We start from the raw sequence: 14,989 nt of genomic DNA on the forward strand, positions 1-14,989 counted from the left end.
ATCTACATTTCCTAGCGTAGAAAGTTTCTACTAGAAACCATTTAAAAAATCTTCTTGACACTACTTGTTTGTAGTGCTAGTGGTGAACGCTCATTTTCTGTACTTGAACGCGTTAAAAATATTTGCACAATTCGTTAAGTCAGATGGATTTGCGCAGTTTGTCCAATATGTTCATAGAAAACGATATTGTTTAATTATTAGATTATGAATGTATGATAGATAAGTTATAACTATATAACTTATAAGATATATATAATTGATAAATACTTCATTAAGTAAATGTATAAAAATTTATTTGTGAATTGCTCAGTAGTTTAAAGTCCATATTTTTATAATTAAGTTTATTTTTATTTATAAATATTTCAATTACTGGATCTTGAAAATGGATAAAAAGAAATCGGGTTTTCAATATCGCAAACGTAAAGCGGAAAAGAAAGAAAGATTGAAAAAACAAGTAGGTGCATTTTTAAAATATCTTTGCCGAGAAGATCGGAATCTCATACAAGAAGAAAATCTTCAAGATTATTCGTTGGATAATCTTGAAGATTATCCAACTTTTGGATAATCCATAGTTTCGATTAATGAATTGGAGGAAAATTCTACAGATACCAAAATTTGATTAAAACATCGAAGGAGAAATCTACAGATCATATGAATATTGTTGATTCTGAAGCTGGTTGTTCTACAGATCCAATAATAAAAGGATTTGATTTTACAAATTTACATTATAATGGTCCGCGCGGATAGCCTAGTGGCTTTGCGCTTCGCAACCATATGCCTGGGGAAGGAGTGTCCTAGGTTCGATTCCCGTCCACGACGTGAGGAGCTTAAGGATCTTCCTCAGCCATAGCCAAGTTAGCCGGTCTTGGGCGTGGGCAGCAGGGTTTTTCCGCCAGTTTATCTGGGGTTTTTCATCCCGCAAGCAGGCAAACCGGCCCCGTGAACACACAGGTTACAGTCATAAATACTTACGGCAAGGAAGGCAACGGGAAACCACCTTGCTCATAATCATCTCTCCCTAGAATGGTAGCATATAGCTACCCTCCCGCGGCCGTATGGCAGATGGGAACCAGAAGAAATTATAATGATCCAGCAACTTGGTGTCCTGTAAAATTTTCCAATATCAATCGATTATGTAAACTATTAGGTGAAAATGGACCTGAACAGATTCATAATTTTGATTTTCCGAAAGATAACAATAATAGAAGATTTTCAATGACTTATTATACTCGAAGACTATTTAACGGCGAGACAATGCAGAGTTTGTGGTTATTGTATTCAAAATCCACAGATTACATTTTGCTTCTGCTGTTTATTATTTGATCAATGGCGGATTAACCTTGCTGATTCTGGATTGAGGGACTGGAAAAATGCTTCTTCTATTTTAGCTGCACATGAAAAAAAGTCAGAGACACGTTGAAAATTACCATAAGTGGAAGAATTAGAAATTCGAATAAAAGAAAAAAAAAACCATTGATGAAGAGAACTTGCTAATTATCAGAAAATTGGGTGCAAGTATTAGAACGACTCTTTGCTTTAGTTCGGATGTTAGCTATTCAAAATTTATCATTTCAAGGAAGAAATGAGACATTGTTTTTGCATGGAAACGGAAATTTTTTGAAATTTGTTGAATTTCTAGCCAAGTTTGATCCAATAATGAATGAATATCTTCGAAGAATAAAAGATAAAAATACATATGTGCATTATCTTGGAAAAGATATTCAAAATGAAATAATAAACATCGTCGCCAATGAGATAAAAAAGAAAATTTTAGAATCTGTTGTTGACGCAAAATATTTTTCCATAATTATTGACTGTACGTCCGACTTTGGTCACATGGAACAAATAAGCATAGTACTTTGTTTCTAGACGCTAGTAATAACAGGGCTTCTATAAAAGAACACTTTTTGGGATTTTAAGAAATAAAAAAAGAATTTTTATCAAATGAAATACTAGAAACTCTAGACAAATTTTCATTACCAATACAAGATTAACGAAGTCAAGGATACGATAACGCCAGTATTATGAAAGGTGGTGTAAAAGGTGTGCAGCGACGAATTTCAAATATTAACCCGAGATGTATGTACCGTGTATTCACATTCATTAATTTAGCTGCCACAGCATTTTTTGACACGGTACATCGTCTATATGTATTTATTATTATTATTTAACACCTCCAGGGAGTCCAAAGACTCATCGAGGGCGCGTGTGCCAACAGCATCGAACGATTGGATCCCTTCCAACTACTAACCGCGCTCAAACTTACTTAACTGAGCCATTAGTAGCAGAGACTCTACCAATCGACCAACCTTTGCCGGCATCCTATGCCAGAATGTGAGTGAAAATAGTGGCTTGATAGGGAATTGCGATGTTGTACAAGATGGCAATGAAAGCGGTGATCAAAGAGAGAGTGAAAGCAACTATACAGAAAGAGAGAAAATAGTTTAAATTATGAAAAAATGAGGAATTATTTGTAGAGAGTGAGATCGCTAGGTTGCGCGAAGTGATACACAGTGTGCAGCGGCAGTTGGAGCACCTGCAAAACTCTTTCCACAGTGCCTCGGCTAACGGAAATAAACAAGTATTTGAAAGGAAAAATAAGCGTAAGAGTGGAAAAGTTTCTGAAATGAAGGAAAGAGTGTTGTATGGTGACTCGTTATTTAAGAGGAGTGATAGATGGGAGTTTAACTAAATCGTACTTACCGGGTGCGAAATTTAAGGATGTAAGTGAGAGTATTAGAGCGCAAAAACAGAGAGTGAAAGAATTGATAGTTGTGGCGGGTACGAATGAATTGAAAGGAGATAAATTTTTTATGAGAGAGGACTTGAAAGTATTGTTAAAGGTAACGAAAGAAAAGAGCAACAAAGTTAGGATGGTGAGTATGTTGCCACTGTACGACAGAGAGGAGTTTAGAAGGAGGGCCATAATCGCAAGTGACTTTATGCGCAGGTTATGCAGACGGTGTGGTGTGGAATTCGTAGACGTGTTCGTAGAGGAATTCGTAGAAGGATTTATACAAGATGGATGGCCTGCATTTGAATGGATTTGGTGTGCGGACACTGGAAAAAGTGTTGCTGAATGAAGTGAAAATGGATGTGCAGAACCAGGGAAACTAGAACTACCAAGGAGCGGGGGGGGGATATGCGGACATCAGTGAGACAGTTGAGTGTAACAATGTATATAATGTACCCGAGCCAGTACTAAGGACAATAAATCGAAATGGGACAGTTAGAATAACGCATCAGGATAGGGGTGGGACAAAGGGACCTCTGCATTTCATGTATACTAATGCCAGGAGTATTTGGAACAAGAAGGAAGAATTTTTGGCCTTGATTGGCTCTTCCTGGCCACAGGTTATTGGCATTAGTGAAACATCGCTGACGGAAGATGATATAGTTAGTGAGATAGAATGTGTAGGTTATAGCGTGCTTAGGAGGGACAGAGAGAATAAAATAGGGAGAGGAGTGTTATTGATGATAGCTGATGAACTACAGCCAAGGAGAATTGAAGTTGTATTGCAGGATAGTGAAAGGAGCTCATTTGAGGCTATTTGGTGTGAGATTGAGACTGGCAGAACAAAATATACAGTTGACAGTTGGGTGCTACTATAGACCAGGTGATGGAATAGATGGTGGAGATAGTATGCATAAGCAAATAGAAGCAATGAGTGGAAGGAGGGTAATTATTACGGGGGATTTCAACTATGGTAACATTGATTGGAAGGAGGAGAGGACACACGTGAGGAAGGAAATGAATTTTATTCAATTATTAAGGGATAACTATCTGAGACAGCATGTAATTGAAAATAATATGGGTTTGAGAGTGCTTGATCTGGTAATAGCATCTGAGAATTTGACTGTAATGAATATGACCATGCTGCACCTATTGGTGAGAGTGATCATAAGGTCTTGACCTGGGAGGTGGCTAAAGATGTAGAATTTTCGATTAAGACAGGGTATATGTGGAATTACCATACTGGCAAGTATGACATGCTTAGGAGATTGCTTGGTTCAGTGCCATAGCATGTAAAGCTGCAAGGGCTGGATGTCGATAGTGCATGGGAAGTGGTCAAGGAGCATTTACAGGAGGTTATGGCTGATTGTATACCTAGGGTCCGAAGAGTAAAACAAGTAGGCGTTAAATGGATGAATAACACCATTAAGCTTGAGCGGCAAAAAAAAGAAACAACTGTGGAGGGAATTTAAAGAGAAAGGTGACCTGCAAGCACACAAACGGTATAAAGCGTAGGCCATAAGGGTAGCGTATGTGGTAAAAAAAGCAAAAGCGGATTAGATTATGAAAGGAAACTAGCTATGCAAGCAAAAGAGAATCCCAAACAGTTCTTTCAATATCTTCTTCTTATTGTGCTATCTTCTATCGAAGGTCAGCGACCATCTTGGCGAACAAACTGCGATCTTGTGTTAATCTGAGCAGTTGTGCACTGCTCTTTCCTGTCCACGTCTTGATGTTGTCAAACCATGATATTCTTTTTCTTCCTCTAGTTCCTTTGCCATCAATTCTTCCTACCAAAATAGTTTGTAGAAGTTGGTATTTGCTGTTTCTCATGATGTGTCCAAGATATGATGTTTTTCGTTTCTTGATTATTTGTACAAGATGTTTAGCTTTGCCAATGGATTTTAAGACATCTTCATTGGTAATTTTTTCTGTCCATGGTATCTTTAGCATTCTTCTGTATAGCCACATCTCAAAGGCTTCGATTTTCTTGATGGTTGTCGCCTTCAATGTCCATGTTTCAACTCCATAGAGCAGAATAGACCACACGTAGCATTTCAGCATTCGGCATCTGACTTCCATGTTTAGGCCTTTATTGCAGAATAGTATTCTCATTTTCATGAAGGACTGCCGTGCAACTTCAATCCTTGTCTTTATATCTATTTCTGGATCCCACCGTTCATTAAGCCAGCAACCAAGATATTTATATCTTGACACTTGATCAATATTTTTCCCATTGAGTGTCAGTTTCATTGATGAGGCTGGATGTTTGCTGATGATCATGTATTTTGTCTTGTTGATGTTTATATTTATTCCCATTCTTTGGCTTTCTATGTATACTCTGTCAACGAGTTTTTGGAGATCCATAATGTTATCTGCAATTAGCACGGTGTCATCTGCATATCGTAGGTTGCTAACAATCTTTCCATTTATTGTGATTCCCTCTGGACATTTTCTTCCAATGCTGTTTTAAAGATTACCTCTGCATATATGTTGAACAGGAGTGGTGAGAGCACACATCCTTGTCTCACTCTCCTCTTGATGTAAATATCACTGGTGGTAATGTTGTCTAATTGAACGGTAGCTGACTGATTCCAATACAGATTTGTTATTAGTCTTATGTCTTGTTCGTCTAGTCTTATTTGTTGAAGGATTTCTATTAAGTTGGTGTGTCTGACTTTGTCGAATGCTTTTTCAAAATCTATGAAACACATAAAGACAGATTTCTGTTTTTCTATGCATTTTTGTATCAATATTTGGGTACAGAAAAGGGCCTCTCTAGTACCAAAACCATTCCGAAAGCCGAATTGTGTTTCACTTAGAGTTTCTTCACTTTTTCTATAAATGCGATTCTGAATTACTTTCAAAAATATTTTTAATGTTTGGCTCATTAGACTAATAAGTCTGAAGACACCACAGGAATTCGCTTTGGGTTTCTTTGGGATAGTGATAAATGTAGATTTGAGCCAATCTGATGGAAATTCATCACTTTCATATATTTTATTAAATAGTTTTTCAAGAAGTTTGATGTTATCTGGTTCGATTAATTTTAAAAATTCTGTTTGCACACCATCTGGTCTACTGGCTTTTCCTGTTTTACTTGCTTGTATAGCATTCTCTATTTCGCATTTCATGATTGCTGGTCCTTGAATGTTATCTTTTATATTTATAGGCTTCTGTCTAGTATCATTGAAAAGTTCTGTTACATATTTTATCCAAATCTGTGCTTTATTCTCTTCTAGAACTATTTTTCCATTTTCGTCTCTTAGAGTCACTATTTGCTTTTTCCTCAGTTTTCCGGAAATTTCATTGATTTTCTTATACAGATTGAAATTATCATGTTGTTTCTGAAGCAGTTCAATTTCAGTACATAAATTTTTCATCCAATTTTCCTTGGCTTCTTTTATTTTTTTCTTGATGATGTTATGTGTTTCTGTATACCTGGCTAAGTCTTTGTTTTTATACATTCTTCTTGTATCAATAAGAGAAAGAATCTCATCTGTCATCCATTCCTGTTGTTTTATATTATTCACATAACCTACTTCTTCAATACTTGTTGTTACGATGGCATTCTTTAAGCTATTCCAAAGAGATTCCACACTTTTATTTTCTTCTATGTTATTCTGTTGTAATCGCAGGTTAAGCTGTGTCTTGGCACTTTTATTTATGTTCGGGTCTTTCAGTTTTTCTACATCAATTTTCTTTTTCTTCTTTTGTGATTTTTTAGCTGATTTTAATCTAAGACGTATTTCTGCAACTATCGGATTGTGGTCTGATGAGATATCTGCTCCAGGATAAGTCTTTGCACACTTTATACTACTGTGGAATCTTTTATTTATCAGTATATAATCAATTTGATTTCTGACAATATTATGTTGGTTATCTTGAGGCGATTTCCAAGTGTACAGTCTTCTGGGTGGAAGTTTAAACCAGGTATTTGCTATTGTTAGATCTTCTTCCTGACAGAATTGGACTAGGCGATCTCCTCTGTCATTTCTGGTGCCTAAGCCATGTTCGCCAACAATTTCTCCATCACCCCCTCTTCCCACTTTCGCATTGAAGTCCCCCATCACATCACTCTGTTTATATCATGTTTCTTTGTTAGGTTTTTAATCTCTTTTAGGTGTTCATAAAACTCTTCAACATCTTCTTCACTTTTGTCAGCTGTAGGTGCATAAGCTTGGATGATATTTATGTTAACGGGGTTTCCCTTAAGTTGTAACAGCATTATCCTTTCAGAAAATGGAACCCAATTTAGTACTGATTTATTGATTTCTTCATCTACTATTACAGCTACACCATGTCGATGTTTGTTCTCATCATTCCCAAAGTAATACATTGTCATATTATTTTGTTGACACTTTCCAGATCCTGGCCATCTTGTCTCGCAAATTCCCAAAATCCGGATGCCCAGCCTCTTCATTTCTCTTGTGGCATTTCTTAATTTGCCAGCTCCATACAGAGTTCTGACATTCCAAGTTGTAATTTTAAAAGTGGACACCATTTTGAGCCCGGAGATTCTTCGCACCTCTGTCCCATTTAAGGGACGCCGGGAACTTGGGGCCAATTGTAAGGGTTTGCTCGCCATGGTGGTTGTTCTGGAGATAAGGTAGAGCAGTAGTTTCTCCATTTGCTTTCTGCTCCGCAGTATTACAGACGTACACAATATAATCATATTGTCATCTGCAAATCTCTGATCACAAGCTTTTCCGTCATCATTTGGCTTCAACCTTGTGTCAGTACTGACAATGCTGCTTCCCAATGTCAGGGGCGGTGACCCCAGTAGGTACTTATTTAATGGCGGCACTACTCGCCATGTCACCGAGTTGTCATTGGGCTTTGTGAGGTTTTAAGTGAGACAGAGTTACCTCTTCTGCTCCCCCACGCCCTGATAGCTCAGTCGCTGTTGGTCCACGGCTGCTTATTCGCCAGATTGCTCTGCTTATATCGCAGCTAACCTCCATATCTGAAGGCTGTTCCCCGATCCGCCACCTGGGGACGCACCCGGAAGTAGTCAGCTCTGCCCCGGGTCTTTCAATATGCTGCAAGCAAAAAAAAAAAAAAAAAAACTGTACACGGCAGAATGATTTTAAGGAATGACGATGGTAAGGAGGTCACTGAATCAGTCGATATAGTGGAATTACTGAGCGAGCACTTTGCAAGAGTATATCATCCAGGTGGTGACATTGAAAAAATGAAGGAACCATTAGTTTATACGGGAATTGTGATGAATGAAGTGGAGGTGAATAGTCTATTACAGACCCTTAATGTGAATACATCTGTGGGATTGGATGGTACACCAGCATGGGTATTACGTGAAGTGGCTAAAGAATTATCAGTGCCCTTGACCATGTTGTTTAATCTGAGTCTCGGATCTGGTTTAGTCCCGAAGCTGGTGAAAGAGGGGAAAATAGTTCCACTGCATAAAGGAGGATTCAAGACTACTGGTGCAAATTACCGACCGATCAGCATATCAGGAGTCGCTGTCAAGGTCTTGGAGAAAGTAGTCAAGGGAAAAATACAAAAATGGATTGATGAAAATGAGATACTGTATGGGGGACAGCATGGCTTTGTGAAGGGTAGATCATGCCTCAGTAACTTGCTCAAGTTTTATAACAAGGTGACGGCTGAACTGGATAAGGGTAATGGGTTTACAGTGTTACTTCTGGACCTGGCTAAGGCATTTGACAGGATACCACATGGAATTCTAATCCGTAAACTACAACATACGGGAATGGATATAGGGTTGGTGAAATGGATAGGTGGGTGGTTGATTGAGAGATATCAGAGAGTAGTTTATTCAGGAGTAGAGTCCAAAAGACGGCCTGTGACTAGTGGTGTGAACAGGGTTTTGTTCTTGGACGACTGCTGTTTAATTTGTTCATTAACGATATAGGGAAGGATCTAAGAGGAACAGTTCATTTGTTTGCTGATGATGCAAAGTTGGGTAGGGCAATAGTGAATGGAGAAGATGTCAAAATCTTGCAGGACGACTTGGATAGATTGGAGTTCTGGGCTAAGGAGAATGGATGTCAATTTAATGTGACAAAATGTGAGGTCATGCATTTTGGGGTGAAAAGATTAGCAGCCTGTGTAGCTCAGTGGATGTGGCGTTTGCACACCACGGCGTTTGGCCGCACGAAGGAAGACTTGGTTTCGAGTCTAGTCGGCAATTAGAGGAAATTTTTCTAAGCCTTTTTTCGACCGGTTCCCAAGTTAGTCGATCTCTGGCACGGGCAAGCGGGTTTTTTTCTCCCGGAAACTCGGGTTTTTCGTCCTGTAAACTCAAGAAAATCGACCGTAGAACCCACATTATTTCAGACATTAAATATATTGTGTTAGCGTTAGGGACCACGAGATGGCGGCACATTTGAGCCGACTCTCTTCGCTGTGTACCGCTTAATTAGTGATAGCCTTGGGCCATCTATCTCTGATTGGTACCAGTGGAGATTGAACTGCCCACTCAGTTTCCAAAAGTTAGATAGGGCTAAATGGCCTCGCCTACTCCCGTATATGGGAATAAAAAGGCGTTAGCTGATTTTTTTTTTTTTAAGATTAGCAGCAGTATACTACATTGGTGGAACAGTACTCCAGGAGATTGATGAGGCCAGGGACTTGGGAGTGTTGGTGGATAGGGAGATGAAGTTTAGGGGAAACATTGCAAAAGTGGCTAAATCAGCTCATCAACTCACTTGGTTGTTGAAAAATACTTTGACGAGCAGAGACAAGCAAGTTATTGTACCTCTGTACCGAGCCTTGATAAGACCTCATCTCGACTACTGTGCCCAGATTTGGTCACCTAGATTTCTTCTTGATGGGGAGGAGGTGGAAAGGATCCAGAGGCGAGTGACAAAGATAATAGCAGGTCTATGGAATGAACCTTATGAGAACAGGTTGAAGATTTATGGGTTGCAGAAATTAGTTGATAGGCAGAAAAGGGGAGATATGATTGGGATATTCAAATTGCTAAAGGGTTTCTATAGGATTAATTCAGAGAATATTTTTGAGATCAGGACTGGTGGTGGGAGAACTAGGGGACACCTATGGAAGCTGGGCAAGAGTGTGGTTAGCAAGGGTGTTAGAGCTGGGTTCTTTACTTTTAGAATGGTAAATGAGTGGAATAAGCTGCCAGAGTCTGTTGTGGGTGCTATGACGGTGAGTGAGTTCAAGGCAAGGTATGATAGATACTGTGAGTATGTCGTATAGTTGTGTGGACATGATGTTTAGGGCCTCCCTCGATGAGTATAAGGATTCCCTGGAGTCGCCTAATAATAATAATAATAATAATAATAATAATAATAATAATAATAATAATAATAATAATAATAATAATAATAATAATAATAATAATAATAATAATATCTCAAGATGATAGTTTATGTGGATTAAGTGGAAATACCATAAAATTAGAAGCAAGTAGTCTTCTTAAAACTTTAAGGAAGTTCAAATTTATCGCATCCTTAGTAATGTAGTATAATAGACTATTTGAAATAAACTTTACAAGCAAACAACTTCAGAATACAAGCCTTGATATAAACGGTACCATAAACTGTATTAATGACACAAAGAATTTCTTAATGAAAATCTGAAATGAGGATGAATTTGAAAAGATGTTAACAGATGCGGGGAAAAATCGCTGAGATTTTCTAGGTGTAACGCTTAATTTTGAACAAGAAACAGTTAGACTTAGGAAAAAAAAGACCAATTTGTATATGAAGTAGAGGATGATTCATAACAGATTACAAACAAAAATATAAGGTCGTTTTTATTTTTCAATTATTGATACTGCAATTGCATATGTTAATGAAAAGTTCAAGCACATGTCTAAAATTAACGAAAAGTTTGGTTTTCTTTTAAATATATATGAATTTCCACCAATTACTTCAGCAGAATTGCTTAAAAAAATGTGTGATATTGGAAAATTATTTAACACATGATAATTCTAGAGATATTGACGGAACAGATTTATGTAGTGAATTACAAATAATAGCAAGGCGAATTCCAGAAAATACTTCCTTATTAGATGTCCTATCATACATATTCAAAAATAATTTAGAAAATAGTGTTCCAAATGTGTTTATTGCTCTGAGAATATTTTCGACATTGCCAGTATCGGTAGCAAGTTCAGAAAGGAGTTTCTCGAAATTAAAACTAACAAAAACTTACACTTTCTCTACGATGACTCAGGAATGACTCACTGGTCTAGCAGTATGCATGAAATTGCATCTACAATCAATATAGATGAATTAATTCAAAACTTTGCCAAAGCAAAAGCCCGAAAGATTAATTTTTCATAACTTTTGTATTTAAGATGCAATAATTTTCTTGCTATACAGATATTAGGAATAATGATGTATGCATACAAATGTATTGGTTTTGATTAATAATTTTTTTAATGTTCATAATGATATTATTTTTATAATATCCACATGTGCTGACATGTGTAGGTGTACGTGTACGTGTAAATATCTTGGTGTTTTAAATATCTGTGTTTTGAATATCTTGGTAGGTTGTTGAGTAGCGTGGGTATCAGATGTGATCTCACAAAAGAACCGTATGAGTTTTTGAAGGGTCTAGAGATGTAGAAAGTTGTTGTGGGTTGTGTCAGGAGATGCGTGTCTCTGTAGTTACTATAGGTGTTGTTGATGTAATTCCTGAACAATATTTTGTAGTGTTTCAGATTTTTAATGCTCAGGATTCTATGTATTGCATTAAGCGGTTCGGATGTTGTATATGAGGCCTTCAAATCACTGTTGCAAGAATTTTCCTATGTAATGTATCTAATTTTGTTAGGTGGCTGGTTGATGTGTTTGCCTAGACTATTATATCGACCTGAGTAGAGATTCGCAAATTCCGCAATATAGGAGTTTTTTTATATTAGATGGAATCATGTCTTTTACTTAGAAGAGTATTGTTGTGATGATTCGGACTTTAGTATGTAAGTATTCTATATGTTTTATAGATTTAAGGTGGCAATCTATATAAAGGCCAAGGTATGTTGTCCCGAAATCACACGTGTTACAGGTTTGATTTCGTGACATTGCAGATATTTTTGCTATTAATGCAACGGTATGTTGTATGACAGTGTAGTGATAGTGGTCCGGGTCACTTGATTCCCGGATTATGTAAAATTAACATCTGCGTCTTGGTGCGGTTGATTATAACTGAGTTTTGGTAGAAATACGTTGTGATTTCATTTGTCTTATTGTGCTTTAGAGAGAGACGTGCCGATATCTGTGTGGGCGGCTAGTAGCGCGGTGTCATCTGCGCACTGATATATTTGACTTCGTGTGGCTATGTTATGAACGTCGTTAATGTGTATACTAAACAGAGTGGAATTAATAATAATAATAATAATAATAATAATAATAATAATAATAATAATAATAATAATAATAATAATAATAATAAACCTGAGCAATTGGTCAACGGAGTTACAAGAAAACAAACAAACAAAAAAAATGTCCAGCAAAAAGTCCTTTCTGTCAATGATTAAAATAGAATCTATACAGAAGATCTTTATTTTACTGATGTAAAGTGATTGATTTCAGAGAATTATTCATACCAGATTTTAGGAAATAATGACTGTTGTTAGTATATATGTAGAAAACGTATCCAGTAGAAACTGAATCTGAATGGATCATTTGTGAACATAATTTACCAATACCATATTGAGCCAAGAATTTTTAAGCTTCTCTGAAGAGAACTGTGCCAAATGTGAGAACAGTATTCAACAGTTAGACGATTTGTGGTAGATGCCTTGTATAGCGTTGGTACCTGCTCAGCTGTTTAGTAATCACACTGAAGTGAAATAAATAAATAAACATCTCCTGCTTGGTGAAGAGAAAATACTCTTGACACGGTAAATTCGCAGAGAGATTTAGGTTTGTAGAATAGGTAGTTGAGAATATTTCATTATCTATGGTTGTTTCGAATGAGAAAGAATGGTAGAACCTGTAATTACTGACTACAGACAAACTAAGCTCTGATCCTCCATAGGTTAATCTGTATCGACAATACCCATTGGTTGGGAAACGTCTGCTTGAATCCCATTTAGGAACCAAAAAATCTTGTGTATGTGTGTGTGTGTGGGGGGGGATTCAACTGAAGGTTAGTAAGCCGGTCTTATTATGAAATTTTCGTAGAGTATTCCTACTGGAAATTCTGGTCATTCCACAAAATGGACACAATTCCAAATAACTAGAAAACAGCTGTGGTATATTCCAATATTAAGCGCGAAGCTTGAGGACAATTATCTATCATAATCATAATTTGTGATCAGAGAAAAAGTTGGCACCCTCGTTATGAAAGACAGGAGATGGACCATACAAATTAAAGTTTACTTATTGGTCTTTTGTGCTAAATACGATTTATTTCAGCATTTTGTTTTTTTTTATGATTAGTTTGGTTTGGTTTATAGTTTATTTGGCCCAAAAACTACAAAGGTCATACTGTGCCATACCAAAGGTTACAACATCAGCATTTAGAAAATTCGAAACAATATGTCAGTTCAAGAATCTAGTTCCACAAAGCAGCATCTATAGACAAACAGAACTGCTGCAGAGGGCACAGCAACACACAAGGTCAGAGGTTATTAAAGTAGTGCAAAAATAGTTAACAATATAAGTTAATACATAAAATACGAAACACTAAGCCAAGGAATGCAGTATCTACATATATGTAAAATTATAATAGATGCTTTTAAAGCAGTAGAAAAATAGGCAAAAAGGGATTATTATATAATATGCATGGATGAAAATTAAATTTAGCAATGTAGTATAAACTGAATTTTGCAATACATAAAAACAGAATTACTAGAAGGTACACAAATAGACAAGGTGTCCTACAGCACTACATGATTATTCGAAAAATAAAGTAGTAAATAAGATGCATACACAAAATGTATGTTAAGCAATGCCTAACATACATATAAATAAAATATGTATACATATAAACATATACTATATAAACACATACATATAAACATATACTATCTACATATAAACAAAATCTCTGCAGAGGTTTCAGCAGTACATAAGTAGATAACAGTACAGGTTAACATATGTAAATACAAAACAAGTCAAGGAAAGCATAAAATTTAAGTTTAGCATTATGATATTTACATATTAACGAAATTACAGCAGGGTGATACAATTATATAACAGTACTACTAGATATATAACATATAGATAACAGTACAGGTTAACATATGTATATACAAAATAGTCAAGGAAAGCTGTATCTACATATATTAAGATTACAATAAACATTATTATACTAATATTCAAAGAGTCAGAAAGGAATTATTATACAGCATATATGCATAAAATTTAAGTTTAGCATTATGGTATTTACATATTAACGAAATTACAGCAGGGTGATGCAAATATACAAGATCAAGGCCTACGGTAATACATAATTGTCAGATTTAACCTAATGAATAATATGCATGTATAAATGTTAAGTTAAGTAAAACAGTATTTACATATAAACAAATTTATAGTCAAATGTGTTTGTACAAATTATTTCTTTCTAAAAAATTAAAAACATTATGCAATTTTCCTGAATCTGCTAGCATTCCCTGAGCGTATATGGCTTGGTTAGATAGGCGAAAATTTCATTCATCTCTCGTGTAAAGTTTTGATAATCTACCAGAATATTGAATAGTGAGATGTGTGTGTTACATTTTTCACATATGGGGGGGGGGGTCATCAGCTCTCAGTAAATGAGAATGCGTAAGGTGACTGTGACCTATGCGGAGCCTAGCAAGAACAACCTCTTCTCCCCCCCCCCCCTTCTCTTTGTACGTTGACTAAAGTGCCAGTGTTTAATTTCAGGTTTGATGTTATATAATTTGTTTGTTAATGCTTCTTGCCATGTTGATTCCCACTGTGCAATTAGCTTTGATCTTATAAGCTGTCTGTAGTCTGTATATGGAACTGTTAAACAGTATGAGGAGAAGGTATGGGCTGATTTAGCAGCTACATCTGCAGAATCATTTCCTTTAATTCCGATGTGGCTGTGAATCCAGCAGAACTGAACATCAAAATTAAGGATTTTCATTTTGTGAAGCAGATGTAGTACCTCATAAAGTACTGGATGTGGATTACACATAGGAGAGGTGATGGCCTGTAAAGAGCTCAATGAGTCTGTATAAATTATACACTTTTGGTAGCAGTTTTTTTTTATATGCATAAGTGCAAGCTGAATGGCATGTAACTCTGCTGTATAATTACTGCAGTCTGGTGGGATCTG

The sequence above is a fragment of the Typopeltis vanoorti genome, chromosome 3 (genome assembly GCF_054136105.1).
Source record: "Typopeltis vanoorti isolate ZY-2024b chromosome 3, IOZ_Tvanoo_1.0, whole genome shotgun sequence".
In the NCBI taxonomy this organism is placed as follows: domain Eukaryota; kingdom Metazoa; phylum Arthropoda; class Arachnida; order Uropygi; family Thelyphonidae; genus Typopeltis; species Typopeltis vanoorti.